We start from the raw sequence: 21339 nt of genomic DNA, 5'->3' as shown, positions 1-21339 counted from the left end.
ACTGCAGTGACATCTAAGTTCTGTAGTGAAAGGAACCCTTGCTAGCCAAATATTGAATGAAAGTGTCAGTTTGTGATTTGATAGTGTTTAGTAATAATAATTGCCAGAAATTTCTGCCAGGTATTTAATTAACAGCTGTTGCTAGGAGTCGAGGAAAATTTATTCTAGAAAATTTTTTTTGATAGTCCGCTGAATATTTAAAGTGTCTAGATGGCCTTCTCATGCAGTTTCCAGCAGCTTTGGTTTTTCTTGTATCGTTATGTCAGACACAGGGTCGAATATAGTGACTGTAGTCACTCCTATAGCGTAATCGTCACGCGTGCATATGAGCACCGAAAAACACACGCGCCACTCTAAACTGTCTTGCAATCCCACCTGAACTGAGTGACGACGAGCCTAGAGTTCGACGTTGAGAACACGTCAGCTTCATATTTTATGGACATGATGTTCTGGGTAGCCTCGGACATCGACAGACGTTCATGGGTTTGTTTTGCTTACGGGCTCAAGTTGTCTCTTTCGCCGCAAGTGTGTAGCTGCCTTCGTGTACCTTTGTGCACAATCTTATAGCTACGTTGGTTACGTGCGAGGTACACGCTTCGCTGGGGCGCGGTGTGTTGGTGCCAGCTGCAGAGCTTCTCCTAACGACAAGAAGGTTCCCAAAGCACATTTTGGCCCTGACTACGAAGCGGCGCGAATAATTGCAGAACTGCGCGTGATATTGTTCTTTTTGTAGTATGATGTGCAAAATGCTAAAAATTTTCGGATGCATAAATAGGAATGCCAACCTTAGCGGAGCGAGGTGGCTTATGGAAAGAGGTTACGCTAGACGAAATAGCCAAGTTTATTAGTTATCTGATTTGTGAAGGGATTATTCTCATCAGGGGCATCCATCTGTACTGGAACACCTGGAAGCTCGTATCCTAAGAAAACAAAAAATGTACTTTGAAATGTGTGTGAGTCCACTTGTGTCTCACGAAAAACAATACTTCGCCGCATGGCTTGAGCAACAAAGCAGTACCTCGGTTCTGATTTTGTTCATCCATGTGAATAGAAATGTTTTGTGCAATATTTGTTTTTTATATTATTCCTGAGTTATTTTCCTTTAAAATGTAGATTCTGAATTTTCTTTGTTCTCAATATTTTTGCAGATATAGTGTTTTTATTGCACTATTTACCAGCTGGCAACCAAAAGTTCATAGTGATGATGGTGGTGCAGACTTTTCCACTGTGTTCCAATTGTCTGCAAATGCCACTTTTTTTGAGCCACCTATTTGTTGCGCTCTCCTAGGATCATCCAATAAGTCAGGTAGTGGTCAATTACAACCTAATAAAAGTTTGATTCCAGCAAACAATATATATGCTGGCCAGGGCCGGAGAATATGTCTGAATGATCAGATTTTCCAAATAATGAGTGTTGAATTACTAAAGATTTTACTGCATAAAGGGTGCCCAGAAACACTTTTTTTTTGGGTAAGCATCAAATAGCTCTATTAAGAAATGCTTATTGCTTCTCGAATCAACTGTGGGAAAAATTAAAAAATTTTTCAAAGTATGAGCAGATTTTCCGCTTCAAGTGCTTTCTCTCTTTTCCTCATACAATATGGTCATACAATATTCATCTGAGTGCATACCTGCCAAGTCTCCCGGATTGGTCGGGAGACTCCCGGATTTTGACAGTTTTCTCCAGTTGTACGGTTGTCATGAAAATCTCCCGGAAATCGAAATTTCTGTGCCTCATCTGGCTGCATTGACAAAAAAGCAGCTAAATCCGCTTCAGGCTTTTCGAACCTACCCCATTTTATCATAAAGGAGTTTAAGAGGCGTTTATGTAGACATACAGTATAATCTCAGCGATGCGAAACCGCGGCAGATATGAATTCAGCCAAATTTTACGATGTTCATTGGGCCTCAATTCGATTGTTCTGAACAGATTTCCTAATTTCGGCGAGTGATATGAACTTTAGTACATAAACCGTTGAAAAAAGGCCGAGAGCAGATAACTCGAAGCTTCGGATGTACGCGTCTGACAGGCGCACTACAGTGCGTGCGATTGTCGTTGCCACAGCCGCCGTGGACGAAACCGCGGTCGCTCTTGGCACGATCATGTATGGCCACGACGTAACTGTCAATACCCCGAAAGTGTGCGCTCAACCAGTCAAAGCAACGCTGCTATCCGCAAACTCTGCGGACAAACCTGCGGCAGATGGTCTTGTAGATGACATTAAAAGACTTAGTTTTGAAGGGGTGTGCGCAGCCAAGCGCATGGGTATTGTAAAATGAATTACCGTTTGCCGCAACCACCGCGCACAAAACCGCGGTCCCGGCAACGCGATCTGCGAGCTCCGAGGGTACGCGGTGGTAGGTTAAAGGCAGTAAATACGTAAAAAATAAAAGTTGCAGTTTTGCCGCAAGGGCGAAGCAATAAATGTGACAGCAACAACTTGGAATGTAACGCTGAGAACAGCAAGCAGATTGAAACGTGCACGCTAGACGAGAGCGAACTAACTGCGTTTACCGCTCGACACGTAACGCGCTGTTTGAACAAAAACGATGCACGACACGTAATCACTGGTGCAGATGAGTACAAACTAACAAGTGTCCCACTTGCTATACCTCGCTGTGTACCAAAAGCGCGCTTTTTTCGCAAAAGGTGCTTGTGCAGAGACCGAAGTGACCTTTGTGGGCCCGGCAACTAACGCTTTTATTTTAGTAAGAGAGCCGAAGGCACACGATTCCCCTACCAAAAGATAAGTGTGCGCGCACAGGCATTCATTCATCCATGGGGCAAAGTACACGTGAGATAAGCACTCATCAGGTGGATTTTTTTCTTTGAGTGTTCATATATATAGATACGTATACATATAAGGTTAAGGACAGCGGCGGTGGCGACGGCAAAAAAACAGCCTGGACGGTCCATATAATTGCCATTGCAATAAAAAGGGGCCAGACGTGTTTTGGCGTTCCTGTCAAAAGAATCTAGCAGTAAGCAAAGCTTCGACCCGCGCTTGTGCGACAGCCAGCTGGGCCATCTTGTCCGTTCACCTGTGTCCTAGGAATTCACACCCGAGGTGTTTTGACTGAAATAGATTCTGCTAGTTGTGTTGATCTTTTAAGACTCTCACCTTAATGAAAAACTCTACCCTCGTGTGTTCGGCCACTCCTAGCCACGATAAGACCGCGACTCTAATGTCGCGTTTGCGATCCCCACCCCCCTCTCACCCCCTTTTGTTTTTAATGCTATGTTGTTTATTGTCCCCCCCCCCCACTCCACCCTGTTGTGGAAATCTCCCAGATTCAGAATCCTTGAACTTGGCAGCTATGTGAGTGCATATCTAGAAGCCACATGTTGGATAAGTCAATTATTGGTCGTGCCTGCGATATCAACGTTTAAATCACCGAGTATGAATGGTGCATTCTTGTACTGTACTATGTTTAAATTTTATCACATACAAGCATCATCAGCTACAAGTACCATAATCTAGTTCCACATACAAGTACCGCCACCGGTAGCACATACCCTCTCTAGAGCAGGTATGGGGCAACCGGTGGCTATGTACATCACGAACAAATCCCGTGGGATGTACAGACCCATGCCCTAAGAGCTTTGCCCCTAAAAACAGTTTCACTGCAAAGGTCAAACAATTGATGAATGCTTTAGAAACAAATTGTAATGTCATACAAATGAAGGCTGGCAGCTAACTGGATCTGATATTGTGAACACCAGAAAGCGCTCTTTTTGCATTTGGAGTGCAGCACTGCTGATTCCTGTCAAGATAGTGCCAACAGCAGCAATCGCGGCTCTGCCTTTAGAATAAATGTCAACTGTTGCTGCTCGAATGATACCGTCATGAAACACCTTCCTCGTAAGAATGATCAGACCTTGTATAAACCGGACGAGTGAACTTGCAATCCCAAGGGAAACGTGTTGCCAAACGGTAATGACATCCGCGTATGCGGTGCCCATACTGTCAGTGAACACGTGGGAACTGTATGCGGAGTTCATTGCCAAACATACTTTGAAAATGTTGGTGACATCTTCAAAAATAACGGTAGAGTTCATCTCCATAGCTCCCCTTCTTCGTCCTCCGATCTCATCTAGATTAATGATCATCACCATTTTGTTTTGTTTTTTACCTACTGATACGTTTACTTTTGGCCTTGGGCATGCACTTGTTGGTGACGTATCGATGTCAGCTTTCAGTGCTTTCGTTGTCGGCGCAAACGTTAAAAATGTTTGTTCTCATAGGCGTGCACACGGGGAGTGGAGGGGGACGCAAAGTCCTGCCGCATTCACTCAATACAAAGGGGGCGGCGCTGCAACAAACCTTACAAACGCCCCCCTCCCCTTTTCTTGACGGGTAACCCTGTGCACACTTATGTTTGCTTTGCAAGGACATCGCCGTGAGAAATACTTAGAAACATGTGTTTTTTTCTTTTTGCGAAGCGGGTTGGTTGGTCGTTGTTCACGATGAATTTCGTGTGGCCCTCATGAGTAAGTAAGACGACAGACAGGAAGAAGCACACGAGACGGGCGCTCACTCTCAGCAGAAGCTTATTTTGAAGGCAAGAAGAAAAGACGAAATGTTCAGACCATAATCACTAACACACGCAAGGTTAGTGCAGTGGACTGTAGCCCTGCCACAGTGGTCTAGTGGCTAAGGTACTCGAAAGCTGATCGCCAGGTCGTGGGATCGAATCCCGGCTGCGGTGGCTGCATTTCCGATAGAGGCGGAAATGTTGGCCCATGTGCTCAGATTTGGGTGCCCGTTAAAGAACCCCAGGTGGTCGAAATTTTCGGAGCCCTTCACTACGGCGTCTCTCATATTCATATGGTGGTTTTGGGACGTTAAACCCCACATATCGATCTATAAATATCAGGATTCGTGCTAAGACCTTCATTAATGGCTGCTTTGAATGTAGTCTTTGTCTCCATGTTAATTAACATTACAACTGCATTTCATGTACGTGCACTTAAAGAACATTCACCAAAAACTTATGCATGTCCTGCTCCAAAAGAGTTCTTCTCTTAATGCACTACAAAACATGCTTTCTTCTCTTTAACTAATTGCTTTAAATGCTAAACTGCCTGGACCATCACTGAATAAGTGAAAATACTATCCTCTGTGTGTAATCAAATTTAACTTGTATGCACTGCTGTAATATTCTCCCAAGCTTTTTTTAAGTCTGCAGTTTTCTTTTAAAAATCTGCAGGAACTCTATAGGGCTTGGCCTTTAACTACATGAAGTGTGATAAAGCAATTATAACTAGATAATGTGGCCTTGTTTCAATGACAACATAGTAGTCACCGTGGGGTCTTAGGTGTTAACAGTGATGGACACGGCATGGTGAAAGAATGACAGATGAACCGTTTGTGACGATCGTCCAGCGCTGTTTCAGTTTTAACCATGTACCAACCAGGCCAGCTAGGCGCACTTCTGTAGGTAGACTGTTCAGAGAAATGGAAACGACATTTCAGCTGAATAACTTCAATGTCCGATTTTTTTACTGTAATCTCAGATGGCTTTGTATAATTATGACTAGGAAGTATCGGGCTGTGAAAAGAGTGGTGTAAATAGTCTGAAAGAGTTTGCTGTACTTTCACACATTTTTCTTTCACTTTCAGCTGAGTTAGCACAAAGAGGTGTATGCTGCCTTCCTTACTGATGACATAAAGCGTCTGGCTCTGCTGGCAGTGTTAAAGCAGACAAACCACTATCTGATTCCTCTTGTATGTGATATCTACAAGCTTGAAGAAAACAGCGTGAAGTACATAAACATTGGCAAGATCTGTTGCTCAGGAAGCGTTTTAGTGAGGTGAGCAAGCGTGAGCTGTTGTGCGTGCAAGAATGCTTCATAAGAGTTAGACCCCTCCCCCCCTGCTTTATGATTTACTGTGCATGGTTTTCCTGTGGTTGGCATAGGCAATATAGCATTTTGGCCTTAGCTTGATGTATAGAGCACACATGGACTTGGCCTGCCTGAAGAAAGTTTCTCTCCTTTAAAGCATAACGCATGATGTTGAGACTCCACTTCAGTTCATTTGTTGTTCTTGCAGTTTTACAGCGCCTCTACTGCGGTAACCTTCAATGCCACTTGTATAAATGCAGACATTCCTTATCAGCGCTGGTACATGCCTTACCGGCACTGATCAGATTACTGACTACTGATGCTGTGATTGCCTCTATCAATGTACAACCACTGCCTCTTTCTACTTTGAGATGCCTGGCAGGTGCCAACTTGTCCAATTTTCCCATAAAATATACAAATTTTTACTGTACTTACGATTTAAACAAATCTTGTCTGAATCTTTACAGAAAATATTTAATTTCCGATAAAATAAAATTGGTAAAATAGCGTGGCCTCCGCGATTGGCTATGACGCATTGCAGTAGCTAGTTTCGGAAACAACAAAAACGGCATTGTGTTATATTCCGCCACCAGGAGAGAACAGTATGTATTGGTGTTATCATGACATACCTGCTAAGTCTCACGCACTGTCCGGGACACTCCCAGATTTCAACTGTTTCTTCCGTTTGTACGGTTGCCATGAAATCTACCGGAAATCGAAATTTGTGTGAGAGATCTGTCCTCATAGACAAAAGTCAGGTCAGTCTGTTGCGGTTGGCTCGCAAAACGCCTGGAATGGACTGACCTTCATTTTTGTGAGCCAACCGCATTTTATTACACGAATTTGAGAGGCGTTCATTTAACGTAAAGTAGAGGCTCAAAAACAAAGAAAAAAAACACATTTTTCTTGGGCACCAAACATTGTAAATACTGTACTTACTCACATATTAGGCACACTTTCTTTTAGGAAAATCCGGCTCGAAGTTAGGGGTGCGCCAATCAGGAGGGGTAAAATTTTCAAAAATTTTTTCGACTTGGTTCTCGTCCTTTAAATCTGCACATTTCTCAAGTGAAAGGCGACTTTATCGTTTACCAATTAATTCAGCATAAAACAAACATACCTATACACCTTTTAATGATTAAGCGAGAGCCGTCCACTGCACACTCGCATGTAAAATTTATTTACACAAAAGCCCGATGTGTTCCTCCTTTTATCTATTCGGAGTCGAGAGTAGGAGAGCACACATTCATCCTCGCAGAGCAGGGATTCGTTTTTGGTGTCCGAATCATACGCACCCCACAACATGTCATCCTGACTCGCATCAAGTATCCCGGCTGCGGCAGCTGCATTTCCAATGGAGGCGGAAATGTTGTAGGCCCGTGTGCTCAGATTTGGGTGCACGTTAAAAAACCCCAGGTGGTCGAAATTTCCGGAGTCCTGCACTACGGCGTCTCTCATAATCATATGGTGGTTTTGGGACATTAAACCTCACATATCATATCAATGACTCGCATCAAGTGTGCTCGAGATACCTGTCTTCTTGAAGCTTTTCCTGATGACTTCGTCGTAGATCGTCTGCCACGCCTCCACGATCCAGTGCACAGCCTTTCCACAGGCAGCCTCTTAATCTTACCACATGGAGTTAGCTGATGTTGTCCTCCAGCCATCCAGGTGGTGTACAGCCTTCGAACATTGTTCTTGAAAGGCTTATTTAAGGACACGTCAAAAGGCTGCAGTATCAATGTGAGGCCGCCCGGAATCACTGTAAGATCTGTGCGCAGCTCCTTTATCTTATCTCGTACGCGGTCTACTAGGTGCCCCCGAAAACTGTCAAGGACAAGCATGGACGGGAACAACAGACCACCCGACCGCCGACCCCAGGCTGTTTTCACCCAATCCACCATGAGTTCCGCGCTCATCCAGCCTTTTTCCTGGACCCTGACGTAGATGCCTTGAGGGAAATTTGCCTTTGGGAGCGTCTTACAGTTTAAAATAACTTAAGGCGGCAGCTTGTGCCCATCTGCTGTCACCACCAGCATTATGGTGCATCGCCGTTTAACAGTACCAGACACTGGTGCTCTGCGCCATATCAAAGCAATGAGGGGTCTGATCAGTGTTGCCGATCTGGGACAAAATGAAGTCTTTCTGCTGTCGGAGCTTTACAACGAAACGGTGGAAGTTGACCAGTTTGTCCACATATGCTGCGGGCAAGCGCTGGCAAGGTGGTCTGCCTTCGCTGTGCGAGGCCATGGCGCCTCATGAAACGAGTTGTCCATCCCCAAAGCTGGCTTTGAACTCTTTTTATTCGATGCGCTGTGCTCGGGCGTGTGCCTCAATCTACAATATCCAATGACACCGCGCAGCTGTCTTGTCATGGCTCTCGTATCTGCCGGACCAGTTGCTCTTCGACGTTCGGATACCTTCCGGTCTTGGCACCTCGGAAAGCGCTTCGTGTTTTTTTTCGTCACCTTAAGTTTTTCTTCTCGATCCCTCCAGTACCGAATACTGGTTTCTCCAACACCGAAATGCATGCTTGGAGCCATGTTGCCGTGCTCCAGCGCTTACAGCACTGCCTCCAGTTTCCAGCCATGTAGCTTGAGTACTTTCCCATGGTGGAACCAAAGTTGAATACACGACCACAACATACGTACACTGCTTGAAAAATGGCAATTCTTTCTTTTTCTCTGATGGTGGTGATGGCGATCAAGCCCCCGGCATTGTACACGTGACCTCCAAAGAGCGGGGTGACTTGGGGGGTATCAGTAGTTGGTGGAACAACCGTTTTTTTTTGCTCATAGACGCTTTTTTTTCATGTTTTATTTTGAAAAACACATTGGTTAGGTTGTTGCACTTTGAATTTTTTCATTTGCTGGTTGATTTGCCTTTTTTATTCAGGGTACGGGGACCGCGTTCCAACTGTACTGCGGGGGGGTAGAATCGTTTCTGATCACAACCAAGTTTGGGGTGCACCTATTATGCGCAGAATAAAAAAAAATTAATTTTATGCAACCAAACTAGGGGTGCATCTCTTATGCGAGTGCGCCAATTATGTGAGTAGATACGGTATGCACTCTTTCTGCTGTGCTCACTTTAATTATGACGTTATAGCCCATGCGAATGTGCTGAATTCTTTTGGAATTTTGCCAGGGCGCTGCAAGTGCACGGCCTATGCACTTTTGACCTGCGTCGACAGTACTTAGACAGTACTTTACTGACAGGGTTGCATAGCAGGGGATAAAGGAGGCTCGCCAGGCAAAACGTTTTGACACAAAAAGGAAAGAAAAAAATATTGGTGATGAGTATTTGGCTGGCGCTTGTTGAACGGGTCCGTCAATTTGCTGTTAATCTCGTGCTTTTCATTTAATGCAGATTTTCAACTTAAAATGCGAATATCTCAGAACATACTTTCCTTGTACTTATGTTCCTTTTTCTCAGCAACGGCAGTATCTAGAATCATAGATTTTGGCCCGTGTTTAGATAACCTATTACAAAATATGCCAAAGCAGAATTATTGTTGTGTGAGAAACTGCTCTTCTGCGACACATCTAATAGCTATTATGAAGTGATATATAAATCTGAAGTAAGAAATTTACAAAAAAAGTGCATTACAATTTTCAGGCCCAAATGTGCTTCAGTAAGAAAAGGAACAGCTCACGATCCCAATGATAGTAAACTAATTAGTGTAGCTTATATAGTTATGGAGAAAGAGGTTCATAAACTTTGCCTAAAATATATGGCAGGTATGGGACTTATCCATAAGTGCAAAAGATACTGACAGTCACGTACTCAAACCTCTTTCAAGCGACTGGCACAGTGTCTGTCTGTGATGGATTACCTTAGTGTCGAGGTGGTGCCACCTTGCAGAAAGTCTGGAAAGCACAGTGGGTCTAGGCGAACAAAAGGAGTGTGGGCGATGTGCCAGGCATTTTAAAGTAGAGGAGACTGTGGTACAGTCTGTATTGCTTGTATTTTGTTTTTTGGCTCAGGTTCGCCCAATAAAGAGTTTTGTGTTTAGTTTCTGGCTTGCCGCGGTGGTCTAGTGGCTGAGGTACGTGGCTGCTGACCCGCAGGTCGTGCGTTTGAATCATGGCTCTGGCAGCTGCACTTTTGATAGATGTGAAAATGCTGTAGGCTTGTGTGCTCAGATTTCGGTCGAAATTTCCAGAGCCCTCCACTACGGCGTCTCTCATAATAATATGGTGGTTTGGGGAAGTTAAACTTTACATATCAATCATATCAGTGCGTTTAGTTGTTTGAGTGCCATCATCATAACCGTTACAACCACTTGACATCTGGTAGAGGTGCTGTGATACGATCTGTGGTAAGGTGGGTCTGTATTTTATGTGTGGAAATGAAGGTTCTAGCTTTATTGTTGGTGGCCGCGATAGTTCTAAAATAAGCTGTACTGGTTCTAAAATCAGCTGTACTGTTCTCATTATGCGCTTAAGCTTTATCAGAACAATCTACAATATTCGTGAAGGTTCCTAAACACTCTGGCGTGGTATGCGGGAGGCAGTGGTTACACGTGTAACTCCTTCACATCCTTGGAATTCTGACGTTTGTTTTGCATTGCATTGTCACACCGCATGAGTACTTTGTGCTCAGGCTGTGTGATGATGCGATGACAGTGCCCTTTATTTGCAACGATACACAAATCGCGCCAAGTCAGTATTGGTGCCGGATGGAGCTCATTTTTGAAGGGCACCGTGTTGGTTTGGAACATTTGTCAGCTCACTTTTTGAATTGGGTGAAGCCAGTTTTTTGTTTGGGTGCGAGCCTCAAATCGCACTGAAACTTTCTCATGGGGGTTTTGTTATTATCGAATGATGCCGGATGGAATGTTGGACACTCATCATAGTTTCCTTTTTGTGGAGTACATAATGTTTTCACATTCACCTCAAGTAATTTAAAAAAAAATTGGGGCTATGTAATGGTGGAAAGCTGTGTTACCCCTTGAGTTTAATGAGGCCTTGTTTTAAGCACTTGGTTTAAGTTGGCGAAATGCCTTTGTTTCAGGCAAGCATTGTTGTTGATAGCCTGAAACTGCACGGATACTTCACCCTTGAAGACGTAAGTACTGTATACATATTTGGTTGTTTGTTTTCTACTGAACCTGTTTTCACTGTATAGATACCAATTCCCCTTTTTCTCATGGACAAAATGGCCTTGCTTGAGAGCTACCTGGAAGGCCAACCTGAGCTTCAGAAGGAATTATTGATATTCCTGGACAATTTATACCATGATGGGAATCTGGCTCATGGTGTAATAAGGTAGGTCACATTTCACCTGCTCTCATTACTTGCATTGTATTGATCTTGGCCTGAAACAGTTTTTTTTTCAGCAACTTGAATGGGAAGATGATCAGCAGGGATAGGAACCATCCTAAGACATTGGAAAAAATCATATCAAGGCTGCTAAAGCAGTATGGTCTGCCTGGTGGTAAGTACGGACTTGGTCATTTTTTCTGTTTTACCACCGTTGTGCTTTTTTGCTCTCTCTGGCTGTGAGAAATTGTGTAAGTGATGTGTTGTTTATGGCTTCTTGTTACCTTCACAGAAACTTGTCCTCATGTTCATTACAAGAGAAGTAAGAATGCGCTGAGATACTTGTTTTTTAAGAAATACATCGAGGTGAGCCTGTTTGATCATTCCAGTACATCAGTGCCTTCTCTGTCTGTTCAGTGGGCTAAGCATTAGTCTTATGGTTCCAGGATGACTACTCAGAACGAAGTTGGCGGGAGATGGTTTGTGTAAGTGTACAGTTCACTGCTCCTGTGAGTGATGAAGCGTCGTTTTGTTAAATATAGATTCTGATGAACATCGAAGGATAGTGGTTATTTGTTGGTTAGTAGCCAGTTACCTGCGCATAACTTAGCAGCCCCAATGATTCCCTGTTGCCCAAGATTGTAGCAGTCGACAGTTTCTGTCTAATTTAGCTTGCTTGTACTCATTTTAAGTGTTTTAGCTAACTAGATTATTGCTGTAGCTTGTGGGGTCTCAACTGCTCTAGGAATAAAGGAACTTGTGCACCCAAGCTTCTGCCTAAGTAGTAAGCCAGCTAGAATTGAAAAATAGTGCATGCTGATTGAACCCATAAAGGTAGTGACATTGTACTCGCCATTCCAAAATATTAGCCAACGTTTGCCTTTGGTAGAATCCCACACCTACATTTTTTATGCATAATTTATTGCTAGAGGAGAGGCACTTGAGGAAACAAGGTGCCCATGGTTCATTCACACGGAGGTGGACTGTGTGGGAGTAATCATGATCCTGTTTCACCTGAGCAACCATGCCATCCAATGGCCCCATTTTTCTCATTATTCTGCAAGGATGCATGGTGGTGCCTTCAGGGGAAACCAGATTCTTGTTGAAATGTAGTTTTGTGGGGGAAAAAATATGAAGGTGACCTTATTTTAAAGCCAGGTGGTCCCATTTTGTCACATTTTCACGACATGGTGGGTGCGATTCCAAGAAACTTTGAACTTGGCTCAACAGAGTGCCAGGCTGGAACTGCGCTTTTGCCGTTTTTACCTGTAGTGGCCCTGTAACAAAAGTAATATGCTTAACATAGCAGTGGTGGATGTTTGATCATTCTATCAAGGTAGCGGTAAACAAAGTGTGCCCAGGCTAAAAAAATGGTCAAGCATCTGCTGCTTGACCATTGCTGATCAAGCAAAGCAAAAAAAAATCCTAGTAATCAATATCTTCCTTCTGGAACGGTATGGAAAAGCCGTTGATCAAATCTACACAAACAAAAAGGCGACTTTTAAGGTCGGGCCCATTCATCTCACTACATCCCACATTGTTCATTTCCTCTTGAAGGGCCACTCACCAGGTTTGACAATTTTAAGCTGATGAGTGCAATGAATCGGGCGCTCACGATCACATCTACCGAAATTCACAACACTACGCGCCGTGAAAATTGATAAAATTTCAAGATGAGCTTTGCTCTTCCTTCTTTTCGCGGGCGTGCGCCCAGAGAATGAGAGCAGGCCGTACACATAGGGATTGCCCTACGCAAGTCTTTACCTTTTCACTTGGGAGGTCAAGAGAGCACGCTAACATCGTGAAAAATGCATGTTTCCATGTTTGTCAAGAAGTCGCTCGGCTCGTTTTGTTTGTGCCAGCGGAATGAACACATGAATGGGAACACAATCTGTGTGGCACAAGAACATGACCTTCATTGCACACTCGCACAGACATAAATAATTACACACAGAAGAATAAAGTTACCGATAGTGTCCCAAACCACAATAATGCACACGTCCTATTCTAGTTCTAGCATGGCCAGGACCTACGTACGCCTCTAATGTATCCTCGCCCGCGTGTCAACTACCGGCTCAACTCGACTCCCAGTGTCAGCCGCTTGCGGTGAGCATTGGTTGCGCTTACACGCTACCGTTCCTCACCCTGACCGTCGGTACTGGCATGTGATCGATACTTGGATGTTCGGTTGTACTGGTGTCTCCACTGGTGTAAAATATGGCACTCCGAGGTGAAGAACACGGGCGTCGTTTCCAAGGATTGAAGTGATGCCGGTAGATACTCCAGGCACGTCCCACATCATTCTGGCCCGTGCACCATCGACGTGGCAGACGGGTGTCTGTAAGCCAAGGCTTGCAGACGCGTCGGCGGCGTGATGCTGACTTGTTCCGGCTACTAGCTACACCACCTGTCAGGTGGACGACCAGATCCACGACGACGGCAGCTTGCGGAGGTGAAAACTCGGGCGACTCTCGACGTGTTGCAGTCCTGGGGTAGGACTCGGGCTGCATTGAACATCCGCTGTCTTTTCTGTCACCCGCACCAACGTTCTTTCTCTGCACGCGCCCGCCTTGCAATCTCTTGTCTGCGTGCCGTGCATCTTTTTTTCCGCCGTTTTTCTTGTCATCCCTGACAACGGCCCCCTGCTTTTCGAATTTTTGCTGTGCGAAAACTTTTCGATGACAAGAGCGCACTGCACATCACCAAGTCTACACCACACGTCACACACGCTTCAGTGGACGTCACCAACACTTCACTGCAGCAACGTGCACCATACTTTGATGTCTATGTAGTCTCATAAACCATAAATTTCACAAAAGCAGTGAATGAGCACACACGACTATAGCAACTGAAATTCTATCTAACACATTTGAAGAAAAAAAAAGAAACTGCTTGAGTATTTAAAAGCTGTATAAATCCATTCTCCAAAGTGAACCGGTCATTCGACTTGAGGCTTATGTTACAGCGTCCCAAGCCAAGTGATATTAAGTTGTCCCTCGCGGACAGAGCCGATGCACTAAGGACGCACTGACGCCTGTTTGGTTCTACGCGTCTCTAAAACCCCCTTGAGACCAACCAGACGTTTAACGGAGTTCGCGCAGCAAGGGCTCCATCCAAACATTAATCATTACCTTCCTGCGCCTTTAGACAGGCGCTTTAAACAATGCCTTTATGCGTGAGAGCATCTTTCTTTGCCTGACCATAATTAAACAAATGCATAATTTTAGACGAAGAGCCCTCGACCACCCTAGCTGCCACAGCAAACCTACCAGGCTCTTGACTGCTCTAACAGCAATCCTATCCATATTGCCATCTATTACCCTTCTCTGTTTGAGAACCCAGCTCTAGCGCCAAGCATTGTTCCACTATCTCCAGTTCTGGAGCTTCTGAAAGGCAGTTACTGAGCAACTTCCTTCCACTTTTTTCTTTCCACCTTGTTTCTGAACACGTGAGAGTGTTCTTCAAAATTTCTTCATTCAAAAATTTTTTCGTTCAAAATTTTCTTCGTTCCACAAGTGTTGTCTCGAGTTAAGCTCGCGAGGAATGTCACCTTGCTGCTGCGCACGAAGCTGCCCGATGGGGTCGATGGCCAAGCAGTGGGACAGCATGAATGAGGCGAGGTGGGCATGTCAAGTGGTGTGAGCTTTCCTTCCTCCACCCTATCCGTGGTAGGGCTAGCCTAAAGCCCCTCCATGCATTTTTCACCAGCTAGGTAGACGCGGTGAAGGGGCTTTAGGCTAGCTGTGAGGTTGGTCATGAACCGAAAAACGTGCGCAAACATCATGGCGACACATCCGCTTCCGCTCGTCAGAGGACAGGTGTAAAGGGAGAGGAGAAGGAGTTGGCGCTACTGAATCTAGCTGGTGGAAAACACGTGGAGGGGCTTTACTAATGCCGTGACAACACTTCCAGATTAAAAAACTGGAATTGTTGCGTTTGTGCTGCACTAGTTTTCATTAAAGAGCTGGTGATTGTGCATGTGCTGAGGTTGATGTATTGTGCTGAACTGCGTGCATATATGTGGTAATTCCAAGTAAACATTCTTGGAAGATGAGCGCTCATCTTAGTCATCTTGTTTAGTTTGTTTTTTTTCGTGCTGCAGTATTTTTAAAAGAAGTGCCGTATATTCCAACCTAATTAGGCTGTGTTTTCTGCTCAGAAAGTACTGCAAGGCCCTTTAGCTGTATGTGTATGCAGGCTGCTGTTTATTTGAAAGGTCTGCTATGGGATGTTTTTGAAATCGTGCACCCAGTGTATCCAATTGCTTTTTTCTTAAAATAAGGTTCCAACCAGGTGTTTCATTTCTTTTTCTGCAGGAAGTTGTTGGCACTAATTCCAGTTTGCAGCGTGACCTCCTGAATGAATTGCTGTTTGTGAACGACTATGCACGTGCACTCAACTTTGCTGTAAAGCTTTGTGTACCTGACCGTCAATGGCCACGAGCTATCCGATCCTTCATGATGCAGTGTGGACCGGAGAAGTTAGTGGCTTGGAATCCATTCCTTCTTGTTGTTGGCATGCAGAAGGTGCAATAGCTCCACCAATTACGCCCGATTGATACTATTCTCCATTGTTGCGCTGAGCTGCACCAAAACCATGAAATTTGCTGAAACTGTGCCGCGCTGCACCGAAATGCTCAAGCAGCCTCAAAATTTTCTCAGTTGCGCTAATTTCGACAAAAAATAGACACCACATTAGCCACCTGCACTTTGCATCACTAAGCAAGCCAAGTGGGCAGACCGTAACATTAAATCACGGTGTAAGTTGTATACTCGTTAGGTGAGGACACTTGATTAAGAAGCAATGCCCCGCCCTCATCAATCGGCTTACCACAGCGGCTGGGCGACAGAACTTCAAGCCAAAGAAAAATGTGTTGTAACCATGAATTCATCGCAGGAAATATGAATTTTTGAGTTGGCAAACGTGGTTATGGCATGTGGGGAACGTATGCCATGTTTTCGTGCACGAACAAAGCTGAAGGGCCGCTAACGCCATCATTGCCAGCTACCACAATGGTTGTCAATGGTTGTCAATGGTTGTCACAACACATCAACAAATTTTCTGGCTTCAAGTTGCGTTCACCCAAGAATAGATACCCAACGCCATCGCTGGGCCAACGAGCGCGCGCTGTTGTTACTTTATCTGGTTAAATGCACCTTGCGAGCCAGTTGAAGATGTACCCTAAACCTAACCCCACTGTGAGAGGAAAAAAAAGTGGAGGCTGGTGTAGTGGTTCAGCAATTGCTTGGCCTTGTTCTGACCCGTGCAGATCGCTGCCTAAGCCACCTTTGCCGCAGTACACTGGCGTATTGCGGACACACTGGTGTTCTGCAGAAAGGTGTAATATGATTAGGGAAGGGCTGTTAGTGCTAGTTATGGGACAGCATATTTTGTGCAATTACTCATGCATGTATGCACTGCATAATTTTGAGTACTAGTATGATCGCTGACGTTTATAAAAGTTACTGGCACTCATTTGGAGCAGCGGATGACATTTCTGCTGCTCTAGAAAAAAAAGTTCATGTGCACCAATTTTTTTTGCCACCCCTATTGGGTTTTAGGAATCTTCCAAATTTTAAGGCCACCAGCTTGCCAGAGCCACATATGAATCTGCAGAATCTGTCATTGAATTCGATAGGCATTGCAAATGCTACTGTGAACTTCATTGGTGGCTCAGTGGGGTAATTCAGAGTACCACTTTTTATTGAAAAAGCAGTGCTCATGTTCACTCTGCACAATTTAGGTGTGTTGAATGCTTTGTACGTGCATTTTCATTCTATATATAGAACTATTTTTTATTTCTGCTTCAAGTTTGGTCTTTCATGATAAAAAGATTTTTTTTCCTGGTTAGCTGCTCCAAATTCAGATTTTAGTGCTCCAAAAATTGCTCAAAAAATTGCTCCAAATTCTATCTTAGCTGTTGCACCCCTGGGCGTGCATTCTTTTCAATGTATTTTCTCCTATACAATTTTTTATCGGCACACTATCATTGTAAATCAATTGGTCAGCTGGTCCTTGGCAGCGTGTGTATACAGTTGACTGAGGTATTTTGGAATACAACAACTATGTAATGTGAGAGTAAATTGAATGCGAAGGTGCAAACTGTATACAGTATACTCAGGAAACAAAACCAGCAGATTCCGGCAAAATATGTTCTATTCCACAAGAGTTCCTTTACTGAGAGATGAACATGAGAGTTGCAATTGTGTATGAAAGCAATAATATCCGAGACAATTCCTTCATTTTAGCAGCAGTTTCATCTAATGAATTTTTCTCTTCTGGGAGTCTACTGTGATAGAGATAGTGTCGCACTGTTATGCTCAATAGTGTGGGTTCGATTGATGGCCTCAGTAGCTGCATTTCAATGGGGGTAAAATGCTTGAACACAGGTGTACTTTCTGTAATGGAAATGTCTTAAATACCTATTGTAGTGAAACCTCGTTAATACGTACCTGCCGGGGAATGCGGCGTTACAAAGTACAAATTCGCATCTTTTGATGTGCGCCGTCGTCGCCAACAAAGAAATATAAGTACAGTGGCACAGCAAATATTGCCTACCGCGCCATTTTCAAAGTTGTTTCTTTCTTTTTGCCAAAGTTCAGAAAATATTCTGGTGTCATGCACAAGAGTTCTATAGAATGCGGTGGCGATGTCTAAAACCATTCGAAGCTATACAGCGCGGTCTGGGATATGCAGTGAGTGACACAGTGGAATACCTGCCAACTCTTCTGATTTTTTCAAAAAAAATTATAAATTTCGACTGTGCTTTCGATTTTGCGAATCTTGCCTGAAATTTTAGGAAAAATGATGTCATTTCCAATAAAAAAAATGGTAAAATAGTGTGGACTCCGCGATTGGCCACGGCGCATTTCCGTAGCTAATCGTGGAGGTCACAAAAACGGCATTGTGCTATATTTCGCCACAAGGAGAGATCAATATGCTTTGGCGTTATCATCATCCGATTGTGGCAGAATGGATATAATTGGCTGTTCCCGATACATGCATACCAAGATCTGCATATGTATCAAAAAGTGTATGTTAAAAAAAATTTTTAACGTGATGCAGTTCTCTGACAGCCGATGTCTACTGGCTAGTTGCGTGCAGTGTTTTGCCTACTCTACATATGCTGTGACTGGTGTGTCGCCTACTGTCGGATACGTCCACTTCAACTCAGCATGCACATATGTGGCGAGTAGCTTGTTGGGCTAACACAGTGATGACAAGCTTTTTGCAAGGGATGCACTCACTGTGATGCTCCAGTGGTCCTGACAGAAAATGTAGACGTGTTTGAGCCCTCCCCTGATAGTAGCGTGCAGTATGGGGCAACAGTGCCAGCAAAAATACAGCGAAGTTTCTCAGTGTTCGTGACCCACAACGTTCAACTTCGCACTAGCAAGCTGCTTTCGTTTCTGCCAATGCGTTGTGTGTCATCATCATCATCATCATCATCATCATCAGCCTTACTACGTCCACTGCAGGACAAAGACCTCTCCCATGTTCCGCCAGTTAACCGGTCCTGTGCTTGCTGCTGCCAATTTATACTCGCAAACTTCTTAATCTCATCTGTCCACCTAACCTTCTGTCTCCCCCTAACCCGCTTCCCTTCTTTGGGAATCCAGTTAGTTATCCTTAATGACCAGCGGTTATCCTGTCTACGCGCTACATGCCCGGCCCATGTCCATTTCCTCTTCTTTATTTCAACTATGATATCCTTAACTCCCGTTTGTCGCCTAATCCCCTCTGCTCTCTTCTTGTCTCTTAAGGTTACACCTACCATTTTTTTTCCATTGCTCGCTGCGTCGTCCTCAATTTAAGCTGAACCCTCTTTGTAAGTCTCCAGGTTTCTGCTCCGTAGCTAAGTACCGGCAAGATACAGCTGTTATATACCTTCCTCTTGAGGGATAGTGGCAATCTACCTGTCATAACTTGAGAGTGCTTGCCGAATGTGCTCCACCCCATTCTTATTCTTCTTGTTACTTCAATCTCGTGGTTCGGCTCTGCGGTTATTACCCGCCCTAAGTAGACGTAGTCTTTTACAACTTCAAGTGGACTATTACCTATCTCGAAGCACTGCTCCTTTCCGAGGTTGTTGTACATTACTTTCGTTTTCTGCAGATTAATTTTAAGACCCACCTTTCTGCTCTCGTTGTCTAACTCCGTAATCATGAGTTGCATTTCGTCCCCTGAGTTACTCAGCAATGCAATGTCATCGGCGAAGCGCAGGTTACTAAGGTATTCTCCATTAACTCTTATACCTAACTGTTCCCATTCTAGGCTTCTGAAAACCTCCTGTAAGCATGCGGTAAATAGCATTGGGGAGATTGTGTCCCCCCTGCCTTACACCCTTCTTGATTAGTATTCTGTTGCTTTCTTTATGAAGCACTATGGTAGCAGTTGATCGCCTGTAGATTTCTTCCAGAATGTTTATATACACTTCATCTACGCCCTGATTCCACAGTGTCTGCATGACGGCTGATATTTCTACTGAATCAAACGCTTTCTCTTAATCTATGAAGGCTATGTATAGTGGTTGGTTATACTCTGAGCATTTCTCTAGCCTTCTCGTAATCTATGAAGGCTATGTATAGTGGTTGGTTATACTTTGAGCATTTCTCTATTACCTGATTGATAGTATGAATGTGGTCAATTGTTGAGTAGCCTGTTCGAAATCCTGCTTGTTCTTTTGGTTGATCGAATTCTAATGTTTTCTTTACTCTGTTAGCAATTACCTTTGTAAATAGCTTGTATACTACAGAGAGCAAGCTGATCGGCCTGTAATTCTTTAAGTCCTTGTCATCTTCTTTCTTATGTATTAAGATGATGTTAGCGTTCTTCCAAGACTCTGGTACTCTTCCTGTCAGGAGACACCTCGTAAACAGGGTGGCTAGTTTTTCTAACAAAATCTGTCCTCCATCTTTCAGCAGATCTGATGTTACCTGATCCTCACCAGCAGCTTTGCCTCTTTGCATGTTCTCCAAAGCTTTTCTGATTTCTTCTATCGTTACTGGTGGGGTGTCATCTGGGTTACTGCTAGTTCTTATAGTATTAAGGTCGTGGTTGTCTCGGCTACTGTACAGATATCTGTAAAACTCCTCCGCTATTTTAACTATCCTATCCATATTGGTAGTTATTTTGCCTTGTTTGTCCCTTAGTGCATACATCCGACTTTTGCCTATCCCAAGTTTCCTCTTCACTGCTTTGACGATTCCTCCGTTTTTCAGAGCGTGTTCAATTCTCTCCACGTTATACCTTCTTACATCGCATACCTTACGTCTATTAATAAACTTCGGAAGCTCTGCCAGTTCTATTTTGTCTGTTGTACTTGACACTTTCATGATTTGACGCTTCTTAATTAGGTTCTTCGTTTCCTGGGAAAGCTTGCCAGTGTCCTGTCTAACTACCCTGCCTCCAACTTCCACTGCACACTCCGTAATTATACTCGTCAGATTATCATTAATTGTATCTACGCTAAGGTTGGTTTCCTCACTAAGAGCCGAGTACCTGTTCTGCAGCGACACTCTGAATTCCTGTACTTTCCCTCTCAGTGCTAGCTCATTGATTGGCTTCTTGCGTATCAGTTTCTGTCGTTTGTTCTTCAAGTCTAGGCGAATTCGAGACCGTACCATTATATGGTCACTGCATCGTACCTTGCCAACCACTTCCATATCCTGCACGATTCCTGGGTGTGCACTCATTATAAAGTCTATTTCGTGCTTATTTTCACCATTAGGGCTCCTCCATGTCCACTTGCGGTTTTCTCGTTTTCGGTAGAAGGTATTCAAAATCCGTAAATTATTGCGTTCTGCGAATTCTACTAGTAGCTCTCCTCTGGCGTTTCTAGTACCGATGCCATAATCTCCTATTGCCTGGTCTCCAGCCTGCTTCTTCCCTACCTTTGCATTAAAGTCGCCCATCACTATAGTATACTGTGTCTTTACTTTACTCATTGCCGATTCTACGTCTTCATAGAAGCTTTCAACTGAAGCGTCATCATGGCTGGATGTAGGCGCGTAAGCGTGTACTACCTTCATCTTGTATATTTTATTCAGTTTAATTACGATACCTACCACCCTTTCATTAATGCTATAGTATTCCTCGATGTTGCCAGCTATGTTTCTGTGAATTAGGAACCCCACTCGCAGCTCTCTTCTGTCTGCCAAGCCCCGATAGCAAAGGACGTGCCCATTCTGTAGCATCGTATAGGCCTCATCTGTCCTCCTAACCTCA

At 44.1% G+C, this 21339-nt stretch overlaps 1 pseudogene; it reads left to right on the top strand.

Annotated features, from left to right (window-relative positions):
• LOC142776217 (exonuclease mut-7 homolog) overlaps window positions 1-21339 on the top strand; it is a 71307-nt pseudogene that overhangs the window by 27841 nt on the left and 22127 nt on the right.

The sequence above is a fragment of the Rhipicephalus microplus genome, chromosome X (genome assembly GCF_043290135.1).
Source record: "Rhipicephalus microplus isolate Deutch F79 chromosome X, USDA_Rmic, whole genome shotgun sequence".
NCBI lineage: Eukaryota > Metazoa > Arthropoda > Arachnida > Ixodida > Ixodidae > Rhipicephalus > Rhipicephalus microplus.
Note: the sequence above shows the minus strand (reverse complement) of the source record. Positions and strands in the feature narration are given on the sequence as shown.